The sequence below is a fragment of the Meles meles genome, chromosome 2 (assembly GCF_922984935.1).
Source record: "Meles meles chromosome 2, mMelMel3.1 paternal haplotype, whole genome shotgun sequence".
NCBI lineage: Eukaryota > Metazoa > Chordata > Mammalia > Carnivora > Mustelidae > Meles > Meles meles.
Genome location: NC_060067.1, coordinates 1,687,260 through 1,702,439, shown reverse-complemented (window position 1 = coordinate 1,702,439; position 15,180 = coordinate 1,687,260). Strand labels below are relative to the sequence as shown.

The following is a 15,180-nucleotide window of genomic DNA, read 5'->3' as shown; positions in this document are numbered from 1 at the left end:
TGGCCGAGACGCTCCTGATTTGGGGGACAGAAAGCCTGGTGCCAGTGCTCTCCGTTCATATGCTTTGCAACTCACAGAGCCCTTGTTAGAGGGGCTCAGTAGAGGCCAGAGGCTATTAAGTTGTGGCTCGGATTCCTAGGGACAGAGCTCGGGACCCGAGACTAGACGGTCGGTTTCGGGCGGCATGTCTGGACAATGGAGGCATTCAGGAGCCACAGACTGAGGGTTTCAGAAGGCAAACAATGCGGGAAGCCAACCCCTAGCCTTGGACCCAGGGGGACAGGGAGTGTGAAGGCTGCAGGAGGACACAACCTGGGCTAATCCTTCTTTTCAAGATGCCAAGGATATTTACATCTGAATGGGAGAGGGTGTGGAGGCCTGTCTGGGAAGGCACATCCTTCACTCCAAGGGCATCTGCTCCAGCGCCAGCCAATGGGGACCACGGCATCATAACATGCGCCTAGAACCATGAATTTTCTTCGATTTCTCCATTTATTCATCACTACTGAAACCATCCTAATAAAGTGATTCGGGGAGATGGTTGGCCAGAGACTTGGGAATTTCAGAAAAATCAGAAAATGCTGAAAGTTCAAAAGGATCATAGAAGTCATCCCGTGCGGGATGAAAAACAGACTTCGCCTCGCTGTCCAACTGCCGTCGGTTAGAAGTGGGTGCCCGGCGGCCGGAGGGGGCGTGCGGAGAACTCAAAGGCTGCAACGAGGTGGGAGAGCACGTGTCCTAAGCGATTAGCACTGACCGCAGAACGGGTCACGGAAGAGGCCGGAGCCCAGGTACCGTCACAATCTGCTCCCATCACCTATTCGTGCTCATGTGCAAACCCCGGACAGTGGAACCAAGTGACCAGGCTGGGACGTCGCAGCGCCGTGGCTGCAGTGGACCCCCGCCCCGCGGATCTTGCCCCCTGCCGCCTTCCGCTTATTAACAGTAACCACTCGTCCTTGAGAGTCAAGGGTCACCCAGCTCCCTTTCAAGGAATCAGCACCAAAGCCACAAGTATTTGTACTTCTCAATTCCCTACTCCCACGAAGCAGACAAGGACTTAGATCTGACCAAAGAGTCTGATTTAACGAAGCCCCGATCAGGTGCTTCACAGCTGTGAGAACTGCAGAAGGTAACGCACCACCGCTGCCTCGCCCGACGTGTGTTTTATTTAGAAAATGGTTCTCAATTTTGTTCACTCCTTCCCGAACCCTAAATTGTAACAAAGCTATTAAATTCTCTTACAGCAAAGTTCTTCTTAGAGCATTGTTGGATGGCACGAGGCTTCTGTATCGTTCCTTGGGAATGTGTCACTCCCGGGGTTTCTTTGATGAGGCACAAAATATCCACACTTCGACACCCTCCCCAACCAAGCCCCAAGGAAAATGCTGCAAATAACCACGGAGACCTGCCTGGGGCGGATGAATTGCTCAGCTCATGACAACTACGAATCGGTTTCAAGAAGCGGGTATGTCGCAGGTCACTTTCTGCCTTCTAATCACCCCCAAGGTCTACTGCTCATCAGCTGAGCTCATTCTCCCACGAATCATCGTGACTTTGAACCTGCACACAGCGACAGCCAACCGCTCAGACCCGAGTCGCTCCGAGAGACACCAGGCCCTCATTCATGCACGTTGGTCCTATTTTTCTGCGTTGCCTTATACTCCAGACGGCTTCTCTCCCACGCCTTCGGCCCTCTCCCTCCCTCGCATTCTGCTACTATGGGATCCTCGGAGCAAGGGAAAGGTCTCCACGTTCCACCTTCCCTAACTGCCCTGATTCCCCTTTCAAAGCCGCTCGCCTGGAAAAGCCTAGACACACAGCGCAGAAGGCTCTGAGGAGGTCAGCAGCTCTGGTCTGTGTAAGGTTTCCTGCCTACAAATGCCTTTTGGGATTCTTAGAGCTACCCTTTTTGGCAGACATCCTCCCATTGTTTTGACTGTGTAAGCAGCTACCGTTCAGAAAACCTGTCATCACTGACTGGGGTTACATAGCAGATAAGGGACAGATAGGACCGTGTTTCAAACCTAGACCCTCAGGTTCCAAATTTGTTTTACATCATGTTGTGCTACGACTGGACGTCCTTGAACCTGTAATATTTAACCATAAAATGAAAAATCTGCCAGTCGCTCCCAAACTGTAGGCTCTAAGAACAATCCCTGTGCTTCTTATGTAAGTCACTGTAAGTCATTGCTCTCAAGATGTATTAATGCCACTAATTATTCTTATTAAGAAGCAATACTATGGGGCGCCTGGGTGGCTCAGTGGGTTAAGCCTCTGCCTTCGGCTCAGGTCATGATCTCAGGGTCCTGGGATCGAGCCCCATATGGGGCTCTCTGCTCAGCAGGGAGCCTGCTTCCCTTCCTCTCTCTCTGCCTGCCTCTCTGTCCACTTGTGATCTCTCTCTGTCAAATAAATAAATAAAATCTTAAAAAAAAATATTTAAAAAAAAAGTGTCTTACAATGGATGGCATCTCAGACTCAGAGTCATGCTTGTGTTTACTTCACAGATCTCTAGTTAAAAAACAATCTTACTGAGACAAATGATGAAAATAAAGATCATGGATCATGGTATTCATCACCCGTTTCTGGACAATCTCTAACAAGTGGCCAGTCTAGCCATTTTCTAGAAAGAGAAACTGCCTTGTGTAGGAAATGAATTTGACAAACAAGGGGAGAGCTTGTTGGTCCAGGACGGTCCAGGAAGCGCTGTCCGTGAACCTCACATACCTAAGAAGACAAACATGCAGCTTCTTTCTTTCAAGTATCTTCCCCGGCATCACCACATCGAGAACTACTGCTTGTTCCCTAACACTCAGATTTCTCACCCAAGATTTGAATTCTACTTGCTCCGGTTCTGGAGTTGAAAAACAAGGCTCAGAAGATTAAATATTAACTTGGTTCTGGTTTAAAAAAAAAAAAAAAGCAGAGAAAGTACCCAAGTACTGGACCCGAGAATCCAGAAAAGCGTTTACCCCCAGGCACTATTAATGCCAGGAGTCCTTTGCTGCTGATGATCTCTGTAGTGGAAGAAGGGCAAAGGGTGAGCTGCTCTCATTGCAGAAATCCCGTTTGTTTGTCTGTTTTCGTTTTCTTATCTGTAGCAAACCTTCTCCTTACAGCTCTCGCAATTAATATTATCTACCTCTACGGTCCCTTAAACTCTCAGTTTTCCCCTCTGCCTTTCCCAGTACAATCTCGAAACCAACTTCTCCGCCGTCTACCACCTTTCTCAGCACAGGTGCGCCCAATCCAACAGACCTTCCTGCTCACCAAGACCTCGCTCGGGAGAACCCAACTTTCCCAAAATTAGAATGTGTGACAGCATCAGGGTACACGCCGGCATTAATTTACTATTAAGTCAAATTTCAAAGTAGTTAATTCCTTTAGGGGGAAAAAAAAGAGACTGATATGAGATACTTGAAAAAAACTGCTGACTTTATTCAAATCACTACCAATGAGATAAGGCAGAGGACAGGTTAAGCTCGCAAACAATTCTCACCTTACAAAAAGTTTGATTTGTAAATCCTTTCCTGGGAAACACTATATTCAAAGTGGCCCGTGGCTCTTAACTTTCTGGGGAGTTCACAAACCTCTCCCCACACTGCCCTGAGGGAAACGTACCAACGAGTCTGCTTACACCCTCGGGGAGTTCAGACCCCAGTTTGGGAAACAGGTGCAGACCCGTACAGAGCCTAGATGTGATTTATCGAGTCAAAGAAGAACACGGCGGTTCTGAAGGGAAACTTGGTCTAACGCATTCAAGCCTGGCTCCTTAGAAATCAAATACTAGTATTTTCAGGTAGTGCCAATCAAATGGAGTTAGAGAATTTTAACATGATACTTCTTCTGGTTTGAGTGGAGATATTCAAACAGGTATTTTTCCCCCTAAATTGAGATGGCACTTTCGGGTAGGGAAAGATGTGATGAGACAATAGGAAGCAGATTTCGGTTTTTAAAACCATGAACTAGGCTAAACGAAAGCGTAGAGCCATGAAATTAGCATACAGATCACAGGTTCTGTTGGAAACTTCCCAGGGAAGTAAAAGATCTATCCAACTCAGGTGTACAAGATGAATGTTCTTCCTAAAAACTGACGTGGTAAGCCGAAAAGTTGTTGACAGGCTAGATGTGTTGCATGGGCAGCTAATTCAGTCACGAAGATAGATCGCGCTCTTCCAAGGACTCTGAAAAGTTCAGCCTGACATTGATCCAGAAGCGAGGAAGCAAGCTCTGGGTGATTTAAGGGATGAATGGATTTGAAAGGCATGCCTAATGGTTTCAAAGCCGCGAAAGCACCAGATGAAAAGCTGCCTTTTTCGAAGCAGCAGACTGTGTTTGAATTAGTGACTGCTTCTGCTCCACGTTATTTATGAAGAGGCAGGTGCACCGGGATAAGGTGGTTTCAGGTGACAATCAAACTGGAAAAGAGGCTGAGGAAAAGATGGGTGTGGGAACTAAGTCGAAAGCTATCCTTCCACGTCTGTGGGAGGTGCTCTGTAAATCTCTGCCAGACCGTCAAGTCAGCATTTCTTTTACACTTAAGAGAATGAGCTAGAAAAAGTAGGACTGGAAAAAAAACATAACAAAACAAAAAAACAAAACCAAAAAGAAACAAGGGACAGAGAGTTTTCGATCCATATCTCATCACAGAGTACTTTGGTGAAATATTTAACAAATCCAATGCCTTTATATTGATCACTAACTCTGTTTCTGCTCAAGTGCTGGGCATCTGGCCCAGTTTAAAACAACAAACCCGCTGAAGTAGAGAAAGCCTCCCTATCACAGCTGAACTTTGAAACTGTATTTGTTTAGTGAGGAGAGGCTAATTTAATATCCTGGAAGTACTGGTTTCCCAATTCCCATCTCAGTTCCAAAGGGACTTTGCACTTTGGTGGGAAGCACCCTCTTCCTTTTCTCATTTGAGGTTCCAGAAAGCTGAATGAGAAGGAGTTCACATGTTTCAGCGTGACTCTCCCTGGTTTTCTCAGGTACTCCTAGCCTGCTTTTGGCACCCTGGATCTTAGAACACGAGGACAGACTGTGTGTAGAGAACTCTGGACCGACTCAGGGTGAAAGTAGGAGTCACGTTTCTCACGAGACCTAAAACGTGGCTTCTTTGGAGCTTGAAAAGGTCTAGAAGATTATCTTCTCACATCTTTCCTGAGCCAGTGGAAGTCCTAAAGGCAGAGATTTCTAGAAACAGCTCTGGAAACTGCAAAAATGCTACACTTCTGGTGACGTCCTTGAGGAGAGAGGTACAGCTCCTGAGAGCACAAACAACGCAGAGCAGACGATTCTGAAACAACTCACTTCTTTGGCACGTGAACAAAAAGCAACTCACTCCCAGATGGGTACAGTCCTTGGAACCGAGCCCCAAATGCTTAGTAAGTTTCATAATCAAGGAGGGAAAAATGAGTATTTCTTATTAAAGGAGGTCTTATTTCTCTCCATAATGATGAACTTGGTGGTATTACTTACCAACGTTACAAGATTTCATTAAAAAAAAAAAAGAATTTGCATTTTGCTTGATTTACCCTGGATTCTACTTAAGAAAAACTTTACTAAATCTTCACTAATTTACTAATTGTGACTCAAATAATTGCTATCTTTGGTTTCCCTGGAAGAAAATTAAAGCTAAAAAATTTGTCATCTTTTGACTTGGAGATATCTTGTTAGAAGTTTATTTATGAAAACACAAAACAAAATTCCGCTACATGACAACTCTAAACGGGCCTGGAGAGTCATTTGGAACTTTCCTACAAGATTAATCTTTACTGGTGGGAACAGAACACCACGATATTCTTCATGCCTTGTTTTCAAGCTACAGCTTCCATGTAGTTCCTGAGCTCAACAGTAGATGGCTCCACCTTCCTGGTCTGTGAAAACACTGGTGTTTCCAGCTAGAACAGTGGGTGCTGGTCCGGAAAAGTGAAAGGACAACTGGAGTTCTGGGCGGAAAAAAACCTCAGAAATTGGTGTTTGTGATCCTGGCATATTACTGAGCTTCGGAGAGTGGCACTGTACACGCTGTACAGCTGAAAACAAACACCGGCTGAAAAAGTCAGTCGGTCTTATTTTGTAGGACTTAACGTGCCCAAATACAACGAGAATTAATTCTTTCTTTTTCCCAGGGGACAAAAATGATCTTCTGGCTAATCAAAATCATCCTGATCTAATTACGTGCTGTCAAAAGGAACTTTCTGGGATATTGGAAATGGTCCCCTTCCACACTGTCCAGGACAGTCGCCATTAGCGGCCTCGTAGCTATTAAGCACTTAAAATGTGGCAGGCGCAACTAAGAAACTCAATTCTTAATTTTGTCTAATTTCATCAAACTTAAGTTTACATGTCCCCATGTGGCTACTGGCGACCACACTGGACGGCACAGATAGAAGGTGTGGAATCGTCTGTACGACAGCTCTCAGCAAATTACAGAACATCATATCATCTCGAAAAGGGTTTATGTTTCTAAACCCAATTCATTTCAGCAGGAAAATGACCTGATACTTAGTGAGGACATGTAGTAAACAAGCAGAATTTTCTATTTACATTTATTATGTAACATGGTTCCTGGGATAATTTTATTTTTTGGCTGCATGTTCATGAAAAACTAAGTTTATCCCTCCCTCTCTGTCCTTCCCTTTTCGATAAATAGAACGATCCTGGTGCTTTGCAAAGGGTTTTCCTTCCCTATATGGGGAAGGAAATATATTTTGTATTTTCCCTGTGTGAAACTGATTTTTGTACCAGGGCTTCCTAATAAAATCTGAATCAAATGAATGACTTCTAGATAAAGACACACCTTGAAATGGAATAGTAAATATATAAACCTTAGAAAAAATGACAGGTCGACTGGTTAAAAATCTCATAAATGGTGGGACGCCCGAGTGGCTCAGTCAGTTAAGCATCTGACTCTTGGTTTCTGCTCAGGTCAGGAGATGGAGCCCTGCATCAGGCTCCATGCTCAGTGGGGGTCTGCTTGAGACTCTCTCCCTCCCCCTCTGCCCCTTGCGCTTGGGCTCTTGCTCTCAAACAAATAAATAAAATCTTTTTAAAATTTTCATAAATAGTAACACTGACTTAAGTCAAAAAAATTTCCAACTCAACCTTCTTGATAGTAATTTTTAACACACAGAAGAAAAACAAAAGCAAAAAGGCGGTCAAGAAAATATTGAATCTCTACATAGTTTTTATCAATACAAAGAAACTTTACTCTCTTCTCTTCATTTCCCTGCACCCAGAAAGTAGCTGTACACCTAAATGCACACATTTCATCCTTCAACTTCCAGCCCATTTAGGGCACAAATGCACGAAGTAATAGCACACCGAAATAAATCAGTTGTCACAGAACAAAGAGAGATTCATAAATCACCTAGTTCAACACCCCACCGACTTTACAGACATTGCACATAGAGGGAGAGAACAAATGACTTGTTAGGGCTCCAAAACCCATTTCCCTAATCCCAGGGCAGAAATCTGTCCATAGCACAAGGCTACAATATCTGTTATTTTAAGATAATCAAGGGTGGTCTAGATCTATTTTTTTTAGTAGGTTTAATTGGAGAACCAAAATAGGACAACTATAGTTCTAGAAAAGTGAAGGGGGTGGGGAGGTAACACCTAAATTGAACCACTAACAACAAAAATGCCATAAATTTTAAGCGGTATTTTCAACAGTACAATTTGTCTCTTTCAGGCTTCACAATATGTTATAATGTCTTTTCCACTTATTATTTGTAGCAGCAGAATCAAGATTCTCAATCCCTGTTTCGGGAATTCCAAGTTCTTCTCCAGGTAAAGGAGAATACCTTCTTTTCCCCATCTCTCGTCTCACGGGGAGACTTGCTAGAGCCATCCAAACTGCTTCTCCGAAGTCCGCTTCTTCCAAGTAGCCTTTGGAGATTGATAATGTTGGTTCCCTCACTTCCTGCACCATTATTAGGTATCTTACACCTTATCTAGAGTCTCACCCAGCTTCTCCCCTTCATTTCTTTTTCCTAGATAGGAGTTATTCAGTTGTCATTTTTTTGAAAAGGTCTATTGTACTTTATTAGCTGGTGGTTAATTTTAGATTATCAGAATGTAATGTTACCAATAATACAAGAAATGTGTATTATGATAAATAACACATTTTAGAAACATTAAGTAATATATACCTAAGAATATATTATTCTAGATGCTAAGATGGGGTAAAAAAAGACAATAATTGTAAATGCTTTCTGGAGATTTTGTATTCCAAAGACAGTGTTCTCTCAGGTATCAGGTGTGGTAGGGTCAGAGAAAATGAGCCATGGGAGAAATAAATTCTAACACTCCATTAGACAGCTGGAAAGTACAAGGCCAGTACCCTTAGGAGCCAGAAATGTTGCGACCTCCAGCAAAACAAAGGATTGACCGACATGCAGCAGAATGATGCCAACAAGAAATTTGCTAATCAGTAGCTGATCTTTTCATCTTGGCCAGAAAATCTGCTTGAAAGGAATAATAAAGCAATGTTTGCGAACCCTGATTTCTGTCAAAAGTGGCCCAACACTGTCCCTGCCAAATTAAAATAAGCATTAATGACAGGCTCTAACAAGCTGCCATTCTTCTATTCTGTTAGGGAAATCGCAACCGCGAAAAATTTTTATTTGTATGGCTTTTTGAAAATCAATTCTGTATTTTCCCCAAACCTCATGTGATCAGTTATATTCCTCCCTAATCTGCAATGAGGCACCACTGCGGTGAACTGTAGACTCCTTGTGTGTTAGCACAGGTTTTATCACAGTCGTGCAACTATGTTTCAAATTGAGACGCGGCTATCACATGCCAAGCTCGGGCTGCTGTTCTCGGGAGGAAAGAGTAATTATTCACCCCATCTGAGTCTGACTGTACCAGACATTATTCAAGAGCGCAACACCCTGCTCCCTAGGCTCTTCCCCTTTATGCACCCAGTCCAGAGACCCTCCCTCGGCCTCTGGAGCTCATCCAGGGCTAAATATAGATCCCGGCGCACCAGCGGTTCCGACCGCTGTCACACGGTGCTGCTGACCGCGGGCTCCTTGGAGACACGCTGCGCCCAAACACACATACACAAATGTGTGTGCGTGTCCACCTATACACACCGAGTTCATCCGCGAAGTGGGCACCTCCACATCCGGAGGAGAAAGTCGCGGCCTGAAGATCTCCTTGGCTCTTCGCATCACCTGGACCACCCTGTGCGCCGTCAGAGGCCGCCGTCCCTCGCTCTAGCCTGAGCTGCGTCGGTTCGATCCCGGTCAGGTGCAAAACAGCGGCGCTCGGGCAGTGCGCACGGGAAGCGGACGTCCACACGCGCGCACAGGCGTGCCCACGGCAGCCCCCGACCCGCGCACAGGCGTGGACACGGCAGCCCCCGCCCCGCGCCCTCCTCCCTCGCTCCCGGCCCGCGCTGCAGTGGCGGCCCTAGACAGCCGGGTCCTGGCGCCGGCGGCCGCGGGGCTCCCAGGCCCTCGGGCTCACGTCACCGCAGCCCAGCCAGGTGTCTCCAGAGCCTCACCTGAGCGCGGGCAACAGCCAGGACACCGGTGCGCCCCAAATTCGCCAGGTGAACGGGGGGCTGGACACCGCCTGGTCGTGACAAGCGCACGACTCCTGCTTCCCGTCCTTTCCCAAGAATCGGGGGTTACAGGGCGCCCCGCCGACCGCGCACAGCGCCCCGCCCCCACACGCGGAAACGAGCCGAGCAGCAGCAGGGAAAGGCCGGCAGCGCCGCGGACCGGAGACAGGGACGGACGCGCGCGGCCAGGACTCGGGCCGACCCTCGACCTACCGCGACCTCCAACCCGCGGCCTGGGGGCGCGATCGCGGCGAGAGAAGCAGAGCCAAGCCCGAGCCCGTCCCTGCCGGCGGCCCGGCCCCGCACCTGTTGGCCCCGGTCGGCTCCCGGGCAGTCCCCGGCGCCCTCGGCGGCCGCGCAGGGGCCCCCGCGTCCAGCTTCGGCCAGGTGCTTTGTGCGGGGCACCTGCTCGCAGCGACGCTCCCGCCCCTCCAGGCGCCGCCAGCAGCCGGGGCGCGGTCCCCGGAGCGCAGCCCCCGTGCGCGGTCCCCGAGCGCAGCGCCGCCGCACACTCCCGGGCCGGGCTCGGGCCCCGCGGGGAGAAGCCTGGCCGGGAGCAACCCACCTGCGGACGGACCCCGGGTCTTCGGCTCCGGGCGCTTTGCCGCGCGCCACCAGCGCGACCCGAGCACAGGCGGCCGCAGCGCGCGGAGACGGAGAGAAAAACCCGCCCGACCCGCCGGGCGCCTTGTTTATACTGAAACCGCGGCCTCGGCCGCCGCGCACACCCCCTCGCCCCAAGGGCCCGCCTCCCGCCGCGGCCCCGCCCCGCGCCGCCCCGGACCAATCGCGGCGCGGTTTACCGCCCCGTCCCGCCCCCGCCTCCCTCCGCCGGCCCCGCCCCGCGCCGCCCCGGACCAATCGCGGCGCGACTCGCCGCCCACGCCGCCGCCGCCTCGGGAGCCCGGGACCCGCCCACGCGCCGCGGGGCGCCCGGGACTCCCGCCCCCGCGGCCGCCGGGTGCCCGCCCCGCTGCGTAGACCGGCCGGGCCGGCGCGGCGGTGTTTACCCGCGTGGGTCCGGCCGCTCGGGTGGCGCGCGTCCCTGTCTGAGTCCGCCCGCCCGGGGCTGTTTGCGAGGTCGTGCGTGTGTGTTCGTTCGCCCGCGCGCGCCCGGACCCACCCGCCCGACTCGCTACACTGTATCGTTCTCGCCGCCGGGAGCCCGGGTCGCGCCCGCGCACCTGCGCAGCTCCGGGACGGCCCGCGGCGCGTCTGCGCGGCCGGTCCTTCCGCAGGGCCCGAGCGGACGGGCGGGAAAGCGCGGGGCGGGCTCCGGCCGGGGCAGGCCGCGGGGACACACGGGAAGCAGAGGGTCGCAGAGCCTAGAGCTGCGGCTCTCACGGGGTCCACGAGGGAGGGCATCTGCTGTGACACGGGATTCGGGAGGCGGGGGGCAGTCCTCGGACGGCTGCGTTGTCATGGTAACCACATACTCCGCCGCTGGGGACTTGATAACTATTTCAGAAAAACGGTAAAAACCTCAGTCGTTCACCTTGTACAAATAAAAGAGACTGAAGGGAAGAAACGATGGAAAAAGGGAAGAAAGACAAAACCTGAAGCATCCGGAGACTCTGCTGCCGCTACATGACCTTGAGGAAGTAAAGTGTCTTTCCGGGGCACTTTTCACGAACAGGATTCGTACCTGCGCTGCAGGACTATAACCAGGATTGCTGAGCTAGAGGAGCCTTTTTTCCCTACTCCATCCTCCTGTCCGTCCTCCTTCCTGGCCTGGAAACGGTCATTTTCAACTTCACCTTGTCTATTCCTGGCTGATTCCTCCCCTCATTTTCTTCATCTGCCCCTCCTTTCGCTTCTCTTCCTCTAATTATACTCTCTCCTTTACTCCTGCAAATGGGTCTCCCCGACTCAGTAATTCACTCTGAGCCTCCCTGCAGTGGAAAGGAGAAGCCATGCGGCCCAGCAGGCTGGTGGGAGTGGGCCACGCAGGGAGGCACAGGGGCTCTGCTTGCCCAGCCTAGTCAACGAGGTCGTACTGCTTGTTTGTCTTTCAAGCTCAGTTCTCCATCCTGGGTCTGTAACAAACAAGCCATTGAGGCTGTGCAAGCCATGCTGAGGTTCCTGGGTCAGTAGCAATTAATTGAAAGGATGAGAGTAAACCAGGATTTCTTAGTGGAAATATTTAACACATCCTTTTTTAAAGATTTTATTTATTTATTTCACAGAGAGAGCTCACAGGTAAGCAGAGAGGCAGGCAGAGAGAGAGGAGGAAGCAGGCTCCCCGCTGAGCAGAGAGCCCGATGTGGGGATCGATCCCAGGATTTTGGGATCATGACCCGAGCCGAAGGCAGAGGCTTAACCCACTGAGCCACCCAGGTGCCCCACACATCCTTTTTAACCTCTGGATACACCCACCCACCACCCTGGAAGATTTTGTCCTGTTTCATTTTCGTAAGTGTTTCTCACCAAAGCAAAAATGCTTCTTTTAGATTCTCAAAGTATAAAATGGACACTGTGAAAGTATTGATTTAACGTTTTACTAAACCACATTCCCGCTCCCCATTCTGATGGATCCCATCCACGGCGCGTTCTAGCTCCCTGTGTGAGAGGAGACACCAACGGACGGGATCACCTCCAGAGCTGGGGAGCCTAAATTCGGATCCTGTCCTATGGCTTTGCCAGTTACCAAACCTTACAAAACCCCATACTGAGGGACCCTGGGCTCCAGTTTGCTCATATGATAACAGCAGTCATAGTTTACTAAAGTAACTTCTTCGCAGCATGTCAAGAAGATTCATTAAAGGGACACCTGCCTGGCTCAGTCGGTTAAGCGCCTACCTTCCGCTCAGGTCATGATCCTGGGATTGGGATCGAGCCCTACATCAGCTCCCTGCTCAGTGGGGAACCTGTTTCTCCCTCTCCCTCCCCCTTGTTTGTGCTCTCTCTCCCTGTCTCTCTCTTGCAAATAAATAAATAAAATCTTAAAAAGAAAAAACAGGAAGATTCATGAAAAGAGTTAATACATGAAGTGGGTTTGGAAAACGTCCCTGAGTGAATCCTTCCCTGACCCCCTCCACAGCGTCCTTCCCTCCATTCGTCACTGTTCCTTCTGTAGGACTTACCACCATTTAACATACTGTATGTTTCACTCACTGCCTTTCTCCCTAGTTAGAATATAAGCTCCCAAACATCAGGTGTGTTGTTGTCGTTGTGGTTGTTGACTTCCTGCTGTATTTCGAATGTTGAGAACAGTGTCTGACACAATCAGCACTCAATAAATATGCATTAGTTGACTTCATTAATGCCGAGTAGATGGTAACTACTCCATGAATAATAGCTGTGATGATTATGTATCAATCATTCTCTATTATGAAAAGATATATTTTTTCCCATTTTCTACTTCCCATAGTTTTCTTCTGGTCTTTTGACTCCATTGGCTCAATTCTTATCCGGGTAACATTGACGAGCTCAGGAGTACCGGTCACACTGATGCAAATAAAGCCCAAGGAACAGGATAGTCAGATAATAAAATAACCGCTTGTACGGAGCTTCGGTACACGGCAGGCCTGTGCTAGACAGTATTTTTCTCTTCTTTCCCTCCTGGACCTGAAGTGCACAAAATTAGAGCAACCAGCATGACTAATCCATGTCTAATACTCTTAAATCGGCGGGGGCAGGGGGAGATGAACCATGAGGACTGTGGACTCTGAGAAACAAACTGAGGGTTTCGGAGGGGAGGGGTTGGGGGATTCTGGTGGTGGGTATTAAGGAGGACTGTGGGTATTAAGGAGGTATTAAGAGACCGTGACTCTGAGAAACGAATGGAGGGTTTTGGGGTGGGGGTTGGAAGAGCCCGTGGTGGGCATTAAGGAGGGCACCGATTGCGTGGAGCACTGGGTATGGCGCATAAACAATGAATCTTGGAACACTGAAAAAAATTTAAAAAATAAATTTTATTATTTTAATATATTTAGTTTATATTATTAGTCTCATTTCCCATGGGAAGTCCTAGTTTTCACCACTCCAAAGGCACGGAACTCTCCCGCCATGTCGGTAGTGTGTGTTTCAGTCACTTTTCATGCCCAGTGATGCTGTTGCTTTATGTGAGTTCCGTGAGTCAGTGTACCTCAACGTTACTGTACAATCTGTCTTGCTCTGGTTTTCACTGTCTTCCCTCCATCTTTCGATTTCTCTCATCTCTCCGTGTTGACAGACGTTGACGCTGTTTACCCCTTTCACCTTCTGTTGAGTGTTTCACCATATTTGTGTTGTGTTTTTTACTCACATTAATTTTGATTCTTGGCAAAACTCAGAGAGATACGTACTATTTTCTCCACTTCTGAGATGAAGGAATGATGCCCAGGAAAGTAAGTAACTTGCCGTGGCCGTATAGCTGAAGAGCCCATAAGTCAAACCAGCGTCTCTCTCTGGTGCCAGCACTCTGTCTTCCTACTCTATAAAATGGATTTAATTATGGACTGTAAGATTTGTGAAATAATGTCTAAAAAAATGACTCATTTTACTAAAAAATGACATTTAACTAAAAAAATGACTCATTTACTAAAAAAATGACTCATTTTACATGTCTAAGATCTTGCTGTTAAAACCAGTAGATGTATGCATTTAAGCTAGCGGAGTTTTCATTGGAAAGCAATGTTTATTATTCGTCTGAGACTCAAGTTCAATATTAATCGTGGTTTATGATTTTCTTTTTTTAAAGGATTTATTTATTTATTTATTTGAGAGAGAGAGAGCAGGGGAAGGAGGAGAGGGTGAAAAACTCAAGCAGACTCTGCACTGAACGTGGACCCCGATGGGGGCTCGATCCCAGGACCCTGAGTTCAAGACCTGAGCCACAATCAAAAGTTGGAAACTTGGTTGAATGAGCCTTCCAGGTGCCCTGGTTTATGATTTTCTTAAAACACTTGAACATTAAATGAAAATTTCACAAAATGTAACTACCTTCAAATATGTAAAACTTGCTCTGTGAAAGACGAATGAGGCTCCAGAGCACAAAATCGGACTAAAGAGAGAAAAGAATAAGGGAACAGATCACAGCTTCAGCGTAAGAACTTTACAGATATCCAAGGTGGAACAGCAGCCTTTCTCAGCATTGAACTCCCTCTCTCTGGGTCTTAGAAGGCCTTGTGAAACAGCCAAGTCACTCTCCAAGACACTTTGACATTTTCTCTTTCATTTATTTTCTCCCTGTCACTCTGGAATATGGAGAAGAACCATTTACGTGTAAGGCATTTTAGTCCGAGCTTATATGGGTAAGAAACAAAGGCACTGATCACCCTACTTTTATCAACAATTGATCTAGACCACAACCATGGCCTTCTCACTTTCAAAGCCAAGGAGGACAAACCAACGAAGTATGATGTGCGTTGCCTGTCTTGTCTTTTAACCAAAGACTCATGAGAATTTTATAAAGCAAGAACACGAAGAATGATCAAATGCAATTTTGAGAAAATCACTTGGCAGTTCCTAAGCGAGGTATGTTAATATGACGTTAGCATGTTCTGTTCCTATGAAGCAGAGCCATTCTACTCCCATAGCCGCTGCTTTCACACAGGACGCGGAAACACCATCGTGGCACCGCTAAGTCAAGACAGAAATATTTTGGAGCTGTAGGACTC

The 15,180-nt window shown here is 48.2% G+C and overlaps 1 protein-coding gene across 1 annotated transcript in view; it reads right to left on the bottom strand.

The window, feature by feature from the left end:
• Positions 1 to 10,293, bottom strand: part of RASGEF1B (RasGEF domain family member 1B) — a 38,042-nt gene extending 27,749 nt beyond the window's left edge. Inside the window, exon 1 of the mRNA XM_045998383.1 lies at positions 10,146 to 10,293. The gene's annotated coding sequence lies outside the window, so the exon portion shown is untranslated. The remainder of the gene's footprint in view (positions 1 to 10,145) is intronic.
• Positions 10,294 to 15,180: the final 4,887 nt, after the last annotated feature.